A 12122-nucleotide genomic window follows, 5' to 3' on the forward strand; every position below is an offset into this window, starting at 1 on the left:
GACAGTCATACAGAGCAATCCAGATTGTTTGGTAAGCTGGGCCCAGTCAAACAAAATGACGTATAACACAATCAAATGCAAAGTTATACATCTGGGAACAAGGAATTCAGGTCATACCCATAGAATAGGGGGATTGCAACCTGGAAAACAGTGACTGAAAAGGGTTTGGGGTCATAGCAGACAACCAACTGAACATGAGCTCCCAGTGTCGTGGCAAAAAAGCAAATATGATCCTTGGGTGTATAAACAGAGGAGTTGTGAGTACGAGGAGGGAAGTGATTTTATCTCTGTATATGGCGCTGGTGACGCAAATACTGAAATATTGTATACAGTTCTGGTGTCTACATTTTAAAAAGATAGCAGAAAAATTGGACAGTCACAAAAATGATTTGAGGGCTGGAGACAAAGCCTTTTAGTAAGGGACATAAAGAGCTTAATTTGTTTGTGTTATCCAAAAGATCAAGAAGAACTTGATTACAGTGTACAAGTGCCTTCATAGGGAGAGAATACTGAGGGTATGTCTACACTACGAGAGTAGTTCGATTTTACTTAAATCGAATATGTGGAATCGATATTACAAAGTCGAACGTGTGTATCCACACTAAGGACAGTAATTCGACTTTGTGAGTCCACACTAACGGGGCAAGCGTCGACATTGGAAGCGGTGCACTGTGGGCAGCTATCCCACAGTTCCCGCAGTCCCCGCTGCCCATTGGACTTCTGGGTCGAGCCCCCAATGCCTTCTGGGGAAAAAAATGTGTCAAGGGTGGTTTTGGGTAACTGTCGTCATCCAACCGTCACTCCCGCCCTCCCTCCCTGAAAGCGCCGGCGGGAAATCAGTTCGCGCACTTTTCTGGTCAGTGACAGCGCGGACGCCACAGCACTGCGAGCATGGAGCCCGCTGCGACCATCGCTGCAGTTATGGCCGTTGTCAACACCTCGCACCTTATCATCCAAATTTCCCAGAGGCAGATGCAGAGAAACCGGGCGAGGAGGCTACGGCAGCGCGGTGAGGACCTGAAGTCTGAGAGTGGCACAGACCTGTCACAAAGCACGGGACCCCGCGCCGAGGACATCATGGTGGCAATGGGTCATGTTGATGTTGTGGAACGGCGATTCTGGGCCCGGGAAACAAGCACGGACTGGTGGGACCGCATAGTGCTGCAGGTCTGGGATGAATCACAGTGGCTGCGAAACTTTCGCATGCGGAAGGGGACTTTCCTGGAACTTTGTGAGTTGCTGTCCCCTGCCCTGAAGCGCAAGGACACCCGGATGCGAGCAGCCCTGACTGTCCAGAAGCGAGTGGCCATAGCCCTCTGGAAGCTTGCAACGCCGGACAGCTACCGGTCAGTCGCGAACCACTTTGGCGTGGGCAAATCTACCGTGGGGGTTGTTGTGATGCAAGTAGCCAACGCAATCGTTGAGCTACTGCTCTCAAAGGTAGTGACCCTGGGAAACGTGGAGGTCATCATAGATGGCTTCGCCGCGATGGGATTCCCAAACTGCGGTGGGGCTATAGATGGAACTCACATCCCTATCCTGGGACCGGACCACCAGGCCAGCCAGTACATTAACCGAAAGGGCTACTTTTCAATGGTGCTGCAAGCACTGGTGGATCATAGGGGACGTTTTACAAACATCAACGTCGGATGGCCGGGCAAGGTTCATGACGCTCGTGTTTTCAGGAACTCTGGTCTGTTTAGACGGCTGCAGGAAGGTATTTACTTCCCGGACCACAAAATAACTCTTGGGGATGTGGAGATGCCTATAGTCATCCTCGGGGACCCAGCCTACCCGCTAATGCCCTGGCTCATGAAGCCCTATACAGGTGCCCTGGACAGTGAAAAAGAATTCTTCAACTACCGGCTGACCAAGTGCAGAATGGTGGTGGAGTGTGCTTTTGGACGTCTCAAGGGGAGATGGAGAAGCTTACTGACTCGCTCTGATCTCAGCGAAACCAATATCCCCATTGTTATTGCAGCTTGCTGTGTGCTCCACAATCTGTGTGAGAGCAAGGGGGAGACCTTTATGGCGGGGTGGGAGGTTGAGGCAAATAGCCTAGCTGCTGATTACGCCCAGCCAGACAGCCGTGCGATTAGAAGAGCCCAGCGGGACGTGCTGTGCATCTTTGAAAGCTAGGTTCCTGAGTGAGCAGGGTAACCTGTGACTATTAAGTTTGTTTACAGAGAAGCTGAACCTGCCCCCGTTTCTTTACCCAGTGAATGTTCACTATCCTCTCCAGTTACATACCCCGTTCATCCCGTTCCCCCTCTTCCAACACACGTTTAAAAATAAAATCACTTGAAATTTGTTAATGAACACCGTTTTCTTTATTACTGTTTTTGCGGGAAAGTGTTGAACCTGGGACGCAGACTGTGGTGGGTAGCGGGTGTAGTGTAATGATGCAAAGGACGCTTCTAAACTCGAGGAATGACAGGCTCCGCACTGGTGGACTGGTTGTTTCAATGGAGCCTGCCACCCCTCCTGTTCGGGACTCTGTGCGTGGGGGCTATGTGACTTTGTGGCAGGGGGAGGACGGTTACAGATCCCCTGCTGCGTGGCTCTGTGATCCAGGATAAGGACCGCTGCATAAGATCTCTAACCGCCCTCCCCCGCCACAAAGTCACATAGCCCCCCCCCCCCCCCACACACACACACAGAACATGAAAATCACCTCCCAGACTGACCAGGGTAACTAGTGACTGCAATGTGTGTGTGCCCTGCTGCTGAACCTGCCCCCGCGTCTGTACCCTGGTAAAGGTGACTGTCCTGTCCAATTACCAACCCCCTTCCCCCCCTTCAAACAGACTCTCCTCTAAAAGATCATGATGGAAACAGTAATTAACAGAAACGTATTTTTTATTAGCAACTACACATGAAACTGGGGGATAAAACTGGGACGGGGGCTTGGGTGAGGCGGGAAGGAAAGGACTTATCAAATTTTGGGGAATGAGAGCCTTCTGGTACTTGAGCAGTCTGCAGGGGTGGAGTGAGAGTTTTCACGGACTCTGCCGCCCCTCCTTCTTGGGACTTTGGGTGAGGGGGTATGGGACTTTGTGGCGGGGGAGGGCGGTTAGAGATAGACTGCAGCGGGGCTCTGTCCTCCTGCCTCCGGTCCTGCAGAACATCCACAAGGCGCCGGAGCGTGTTCGTTTGCTCCCTCATTAGTCCAAGCAGCATTTGAGTCGCCTGCTGGTCTTCCTGCCGCCACCTCTCCTCCCGTTCCATGTGTGATCGGTGGATTTGGGACAAGTTCTCCCTCCACTGGGTCTGCTGGGCTGCCTGGGCTCGGGAGCAGCCCATAAGTTCCGAGAACATGTCCTCCCGTGTCCTCTTCTTCCTACGCCTAATCTGCGCTAGCCTCTGGGAGTGTGATGCCAGGGTAGGTCGGGAGACAGTCGCAGCTGTGGGATGGGAAAAAGGGAGTGAATTCCTCAGAAAGTTAAATTTTTTTGTGAACAAAGAACATAGTCTTTCTCTGTGAACAAGACCATGCACAGCACCTGTCACATGCGCACTCAGGACAAGGTCGAATTTTCGGCCTTCGCATTCAGTGCCTGGGGTCTTGCAGTGCAGATCAGACAAGCGGGGCAGGACAGCGGAATTTGGGTAACAGGCTGACATGGTAAGCCGTAGACTTGTGGCTGCTTAAAACTTTAATAATAGCACTGGCCTCCTTTCACGTTCAAAGCAATGCCAGTCCCTGCTGCCAGCAGTCCGGCAAGCATGAACTCTGCCCCTGTCCCACCCCCTCGCGGCTGTCCCAGGGAAAGATCCCTGTATGCTGCTCCTCTCCCGCCTCCACTGCGTGGCTGTAAACTGCCGGTTACAGTTCTGTAAAGGAACAGGCAAGCAGTCCCAATACTAACATTCCCCTACCTAATTCAAAGCAGGTCACCATGAGCGACATCACTCTGATGAGGATTTCAGAGACCGAGAAAGAAAGGATGCTTCGGGAAAGCCTGCAAAGACCAGGGCCGTATGCCGCCATGCTCTGCAAGGCAATGATCCCCGAGTACTTGATTGTCTCCTGGCGCGGAAACGTTTCCTACCATGAAGGACCCAATAAGGCCGCTCTCCCCAGGAACCTGATGCAAAGGCTTTCCAATTACCTCCAGGAGAGCTTCGTGGAGATGTCCCAGGAGGATTTCTGCTCTATCCCCGGACATATAGACTGGATTTTACTGTAGCTGCACTGGCAGGGACTAAACAGTAGAGCGCCTAGGGCAAACCAATCATGCTAAACCGGACATTGTTAGATTTTTTTTCAGTAGTTGCACTGCCAAGGACTGAAACGTTAAGCGCCTAGGGCAAAGTAATCATGAAAAACCCATTGTTAATATTGTTAATATTCCTGTTCTGTTAAAAATAAATGTTTACATGTTTAAAACACTTACTGACTGATCCTTCCCCTGATTCTGTGTCCGGGTTAACGCCTGGGGACGGTTGGTAGGGGATCTCTGTAAGGGTGATGAAGAGATCCTGGCTGTTGGGGAAATCAGCGTTGTAAGCGCTGTCGACTGCCTCGTCCTCCTCATCTCCTTCCTCATCTTCCCCGTCCGCTAACATCTCCGAGGAACCGGCCGTCGACAATATCCCATCCTCAGAGTCCACGGTCAGTGGTGGGGTAGTGGTGGTGGCCGCACCTAGGATGGAATGCAGTGCCTCGTAGAAACGGGATGTCTGGGGCTGGGATCCGGAGCGTCCGTTTGCCTCTTTGGTCTTCTGGTAGCCTTGTCTCAGCTCCTTGATTTTCACGCGGCACTGCGTTGCATCCCGGCTGTATCCTCTCTCTGCCATGGCTTTTGAGATCTTCTCGTAGATCTTTGCATTCCGTCTTTTCGATCGCAGCTCGGAAAGCACGGACTCATCGCCCCACACAGCGATCAGATCCAAGACTTCCCGATCAGTCCATGCCGGGGCCCTCTTTCTATTCTGAGATTGCATGGCCATCTCTGCTGGAGAGCTCTGCATCGTTGCCAGTGCTGCGGAGCTCGCCACGATGTCCAAACAGGAAATGAGATTCAAACTGCCCAGACAGGAAAAGGAATTCAAATTTTCCCGGGGCTTTTCCTGTGTGGCTGGTCAGAGCATCCGAGCTCGGACTGCTGTCCAGAGCGTCAACAGAGTGGTGCACTGTGGGATAGCTCCCGGAGCTATTACCGTCGATTTCCATCCACACCTACCCTAATTCGACATGGCCATGTCGAATTTAGCGCTACTCCCCTCGTTGGGGAGGAGTACAGAAGTCGAATTTAAGAGACCTCTATGTCGAACTAAATAGCTTCGTTGTGTGGACGGGTGCAGAGTTAATTCGATGTAACGCTGCTAAATTCGACATAAACTCCTAGTGTAGACCAGGCCTGAGTTCTCACGGACTCTTTAATCTAGCAGACAAAGGCAGAACAAGAACCGATGTCTGGAAGCTGAAGCCAGAAAAATTTAAAATGAGAAATTAAGCGCAAATTCTTAAGTGTAACGGTGTTCAACAGTTGGAACAAACTTATCAAGGGAAATGGTGGATTCTCCGTGTTTGGATGTCTTCAGGTCCAGACTAGATGCCTTTCTGGAAGGTATGCTTTAGCCAAACACAAGTGAGTGGGCTTAGTACAGAGGTAACTAGATAATGGCATGAAGTGTTGATATACAGGAGGTCAGCCTGGATGATCTCATGGTCCTTGCTGGCCTTAAACTCTGAATATGACTTTAAGACTGAGAACAAACGTGCACTACAGTTAAACCACTGTCTGAATCTTCTTTTACCAAACAATGTTTAGTACAACGCAAAGATGGAAGCATAGTTCTGTTGGCAGCCTATAACAAAACGCATGTTTTAAAAAAAAAATATTGGCTAGCTTGGCAATCCTGTGTTGACTTGTGGTTTCTGGTGAGTGAAGAAAACACTGGAAATAGAAGACTTGCTGATCTAGATGGAGCGGAAGGATGGGCAGTGGTTAGGGCACTAGCTTTTTGACTTTGGAGACCTGGGTTTAACTCTCTGCTCTACCACAGACTTCCTTTGTGACATTGGGCAACTCATGTAGTCTCTCTGGCCCAGATCTACAAAGGTATTTAGGCTACTAATTTGAATCAATGGACGTTAGGAGCCTAAATATCTCAGTGTGCCTCAGTTTTCCAGCTGTAAAATGAGGGTAGTAGCACTTACCTACCTTACAGGCAGATTAAATACATGTGCTGCTGTAAGCTCTGTAGTGTAGCCATAGCTTAAGATGATCTTTCGGGGTCCCTTCCAGTTCTATGAGATTAGGTATATCTCCATATATTATATATTATTATTATTATTATATTATTAAATACCAATGGAGTTCTGTGATGTTACTGACATAAACTGTGACCGTATAGATCATTGTTGCAACCAAGGTCTTATAGTTGCACCAAATCTTATACAAAGGAGGTCCAGTAAAGTGTCTATGGAAAGGTTATGATTTGCTGGTTGTGATTATGCTATCTGTATGTGTATATCATTTTTGCAGTTAAAGTTATGAATATTGGCTGTGTACTTGTACCTCAATGTGTTTTGATTCTAAGAAGCCTCAGTGAAGCATTTGGTCAGCTTCTTGAGACAGGACTATTCTCAATAAGTGCCCAATCAAGAAACACTTAACTGACAATGGACTTTGGGAGACACCAATTCACATCTGAGCTTTCCTGGGAACGTTCAAACTAGCATGTAAACAATGGCGTCGGCCTGTAAAGAACTGAGTCATGCATGGACATGTGACTTGCCCATGTGACTCCAAACTCCATCTTGCTGCTGTGATCTTCCACAGAGATCCACAGAGGCAGAGGATATAAAGGGCCCTGAAAACTCTGCCATTTTGTCTTCAATCCTGCTTCTTCTGGAGGAACCTTGCTACAAACTGAAGCTCTGAACAAAGGATTGAATGACCCATCCCAGCTGTGGATATACTCCAGAGACTTGATTTGAACCTGCAGCTTACTCTATCACTGCTACAAGCCTGAACCAAGAACTTTGCCATTACTGTGTGTAATTGATTCCATTTAACCAATTTTAGCTCTCATCTATATCTTCTTCCTTTTATGAATAAACCTTTAGATTTTAGATTCTAAAGGATTGGCAACAGCGTGATTTGTGGGTAAGATCTGATTTGTATATTGACCTGTGTCTGGGGCTTGGTCCTTTGGGATCGGGAGAACCTTTTTTCTTTTACTGGGGTATTGGTTTTCATAACCATCCACCCAGGGACGGTGCTACCATTAAGGCAAACTAGGCGGTTGCCTACGGTGCCAAGATTTGGGGGTGCCAAAAAGCGGTGCCTCCAATTTTTTTTTTACAGCATTCCTACGCCCCCTGCCCGAGCGCGCGGTCACCGCTCCACTTTTCCCGCCTCCCAGGCTTGTGGCGCCAATCAGCTGTTTGGCGCCACAAGCCTGGGAAGGGAGGAGAATTAGAGCAGGGGCAGCGTGCTCGGGGAGGAGGCGGAGCAGAGATGAGCTGGGGTGGGGAGCTGCCGCGGGGGGGAGGAGGGGAGCGGGGAGCTGCCGCAGGGCTGGGAGGGGGGCACAAGGTGGAAGTTTCGCCTAGGGCGCGAAACTTCCTTGCACCGGCCCTGCATCCACCCCCATAACGAGTGGCACTGGTGGTGATACTTGGAAACTGGAGTGTCCAAGGGAATTGCTTGTGTGACTTATGGTTAGCCAGTGGGGTAAAACCGAAGTCTTCTCTGTTTGGCTAGTTTGGTTTGCCTTGGTGTGCAGAGTAACCCCAGCCTTGTGCTGTAACTGCCCTGCTCTAAGCAATTTGTCCTGAATTGATACTCTCAGTTGGGTCCCACCGAAGGCAGCATCGTTACAGTGGCGTAGTCGTCCACAGAACCAGGTCATTTAAGCTTTGGCTCAAAACCCCACGCTATCCAAATTTGAATTTTGGTATTGAGAGTTTTGATGGTTAAAGATCAGTGACCATGAGCCAGAAAGCATCAGCAGAAGCAATGAAACTGCAAGCCCTGAGAGACAGCCTGCAGTTTGAACATGAACAAAAACTGGCAGAAATTTGAATGCGAGAGAAGCAAGCCTTGGTCCAGCTGGAGAAGGAAGCTGCTGAAAGACAGAGAAAAGCTAAAGAAAGAATGGCTGAATTGGAAAAAGAGGCCGCTGAGAGAGAGGAAAGGGCTTGTAGGGAGCGTATTGAGCTGCTTGCTGCTGAGGAGAGGGTTTGCCAGATGCAACAAGAAACTGCCAGCATCGTTACAAGTTCAATGGGGCTTTGTGCAGATACGAGGGTCTGCTTCTGCAGAAGTAGGTGCTGGTCTGGGGCCTAAATCAGGAGACTAGGGGCATGTCTACACAGCCCCGCAGTGCAAACCAAAGTGCTATGCTGTAACTCTCCTGTGTGGAGAGTGAAGGTGTGAATAAAAAGGTCCCAATATAGGTTATTTATTACACAAATTGGGAGAAAGTTAAACTCTTAGAATCCTTGTAAAGTGCTTCTGAGGTCCTCTGATGGAAGATGGTGTATGAGGGTTTGATCGTGCACCCAATTAAATCAGTGCTAACACTCCTACTGGCTTAAATGGCACAGGATCAGCCACCACGTGAAGAAAGGATGATGACTATTAATAATGGAAAAACAAGTTCTAATAAAATCCCTTTGACACATTGCAAATGGCCATTGAAATGAGAGAGCGTTTGGAGTCTCAGTTATGGGAGTGGGATGAGGGAAAGTATTTTGAGATAGAATAAATTTAATAGGTAAACATTTAATAGCATTTGACTAGGAGAAGGATGGATTTGGATCACTTAGTAACAATGTGTTCTGCCTGGGGGCTTTCAAACTGTGGTTTTACTAGTCATGCCATGCACCCCATCTCCTGTGAACATAAATCTGTTTCTTAGAATCTGCCTTAAGAGCTACATTGATGGGGATTTGTATGTGTGTCTCTTCCATCCAGCCAATTTCAGCATCAGACATATGCCAGATCAGAATATGGAATTAAAATAATTAATCTTCTTTTAATGAAGGAAGAAGCAGCTTGCCCTGAAGACAATTTAGAACAGGCCTTATCTGTGGCTGCATTGCCTTGATCCCTCTGTCTGATCCCTTTCTAGAGCAGCATTACAGTGCTTCATGAATGGGTTTGAAATTAGAAGTAGGTGAGACTTTCCCTTCGGTAATAGGGATCCATGCCCGAGACAGATATATTTGACTAAACATGACAAGCAAAATCAGGGCTTGTTTTATTGGAAACATAAATATGGTAACTAATGAGGACAAAAAAAACAAATAAACAACTCAGTCTTGTATCCTGGTCCTTCTGATGGTAACGAAATAGTAACCTAGGATTTGCTGCCAAAAAGAGAAGACATAACCCAAACAAAAATATCAAACTAGCAAAAGCAAGCTGTCACCATTCAGTACTTGCTACACACTGTACAGTAATCTAATCAAATAAAATATAATTAACTTAACAAGACTATTAAGAAGAATTGCTACGTTCATTTCTTACATCTCCAGATAATAGGTGTGGCCTTTTCTAAAGGAAGAAAGGTGCTTTTAGAAAAGGTACATATGTGTAAGGCATAATAGCGGTATAGGGGCTGGTAAGGCCAACATATCTGATCTGACAGATAATAACAAAACTTCTGCAGGATGCTGTATTGGACCATTAAGGAATGGACACATTTACAGCTTTTGTTCACATTTGTAGGGTATCTAGTTCAACACTATAGCTTTTTATCAATATACCTCCAGATGTCAGTAAAAAACAAAATACAGACAGACTTTGAACTGCTGAGAAGATCCAATGTCTAGGTCAAGGAAGAAAAAGAAAAAGGCTATTGGAAGAAGTTTATGGCACCCTTCTAATCTTGCCTGCAAAATATTGTGAAACTCCTCAAGCTTGTAGCCCCAGCTGTGGGAGAACAGCTCCGGTTAAAGACGTCATTGTGCAACGTGTTCAGGCTGAAGCTAGACTAATCAAAACCCTCAAGGAACTGAGTTCAGTATAACTTAGAATTTCTCCCAGAGACCTTAGAGACCAAGCATGGCATATTTTGTCCATCAAATCCTCCTGTTTCATAACCACAACCAACCAACAAAATCTCAACCTATATAACAGTTTCTTGTGCCATGTGTTGCCTCCACATGCCTTCTTTTACACTGTTATCACAGACTAGCAGGCAACACAGTAGCAACATGAAATTCATATTCTTTAAACTACAGTGGAACCTCAGAGTTATGAACACCTTGGGAATGGAGGTTGTTCGTAATGCTGAATAAAACATTATGGTTGTTCTTTCAAAAGTTTACAACTGAACATTGACTTCATACAGCTTTGAAACTTTACTATGCACAGAAGAAAAATGCTGCTTTCCCTTTATTTTTTTAGTAGTTTATGTTTAACACAGTACTGTGTTGCATTTGCTTTTTTTTTTTTTTTTTTGGTCTCTACTGCTCCCTGACTGAGTACTTCTGGTTCCAAATGAGGTGTGTGTTGACAGGTCAGTTCATAACTCTGGTGTTCAGAACTCTGAGGTTCTATTGTAGTCATAAATATACCAGGCTTCTCTCTTGCTCACATAGAGCACACATCTATCACTCTCTTTTTAAAGCTCATGGACAAATCAATTTAAAAATCAAAGTATTTAAATGCCTCTGTTCTTCCCATATTGCTTACAGCACGGTGTGCTTTCCAAAGATTCCCCACCCTGTTAAAATCTGAGAGCAAATCTAGTTTGCCTTAAAGTGAGTGCTAACTGGGGCTTGGGCTAGACCTAGAGCAGACTGAGTCTGTGCAATCTTCCTACAAAAAGTTGGGTCGGTGTTGTAACCTGCTGGTAGAATAATAGAAGTGTAGGGCTGGGAGGACCTCAAGAGGAGAGCTGTTCCATCCCCCTGTGTTGAGGCAGGATTCCTGATGGGTTCATCTAACTTGTTCTTAAGTTACTGCATTGTTAGCCTAGTCTTGACTATTGCTTCAGCAGACATTCCTACCCAGATCAGATCATCGGGTGGTTTTGTAATATGCACAATGATGGAATGTGGCCACCAAATTTATTTTAATTTAACTAGGATTTGAAGATGAAAAGCCAGGGCACTAACCCACCGTTGCCACCCGGTGCCATATCCCCAGCATAGTTTGGAAAAGCAGGGTTATGATTCTTTCATTCAGATGGCATAAAGGTGGTACAATTCAGAATGGTGACGGATATAGAGGGAGTAAAGTGCCCGAAGCAAGCAAATTAATCCTCCTTCAAAACCCTACGCGTTGGGAAAAATTAGTTGCTTTGATTTTTACATCTTTCACTCGCAGGACCCCAGGCCATGGCAGCTTTACAGGGATTGTATTTTCAACTTCCCCTTGTGCACTAGGCACAAGCAAGTTACAGCTTTCAGTGTCAGGCATTTGCTGTCTTTTCATCTTTTTATTTCACCATGTGCCATCCTTAGGCATATGTAGCATACAAGGCATAGGGTACCTGAAAATTTGGGGCACCCCTGGGTCTTCGTGTCCACCCTCCCGCCTCTTCCTATCCCTGTTCTTATCTGACCCTTCGGGCACCAGTTTAATAATACTGCATAAGGCCCCATAAATCCTAAGGACGGCCCTGATTTCACCACACATTTACTTTGTCTGTTAACGATGTTCTTGCTGTATCAATGGCAAATGTGACCATATATTCTACACACCTGTTTTTATGGGGGAGAGTTGGGGGAGGGAGTGCACGAAAATTGTATTTCAAATCTCCAGTATCCTAGAACCCAACAGGGAGCGGTTGACGCTTGACATGCCAAAATGAGGATAACAACACTATGTTTTTTTGTCCCGTCTCCAAAGTGTATGCACAGGCAACTGCTGATCTGAATTCAGCACAGACAGTGCTAAGGTAGTGCTATGCACTTCCTAGGAATCTAGTAACTTCTGTGCTCTGTCAACTGATGGACACTCCCTTTTTGATCGAGTACTCTGTAAAATGTAGAATGCACACTTAAACTGCAATAAAAGAAGGCTTCCTAATGTTCATACTCAAAAGTTTTGTTCAGCTACAGGCACCTGTACCTCTGCATGTCTAAGTTGGAAGCTTCGGGATATTTTTGTATTGCCATTGAGGCTGCCCAGAAACAGTGAAAGGATGCATGG

The sequence above is a fragment of the Emys orbicularis genome, chromosome 1 (assembly GCF_028017835.1).
Source record: "Emys orbicularis isolate rEmyOrb1 chromosome 1, rEmyOrb1.hap1, whole genome shotgun sequence".
In the NCBI taxonomy this organism is placed as follows: domain Eukaryota; kingdom Metazoa; phylum Chordata; order Testudines; family Emydidae; genus Emys; species Emys orbicularis.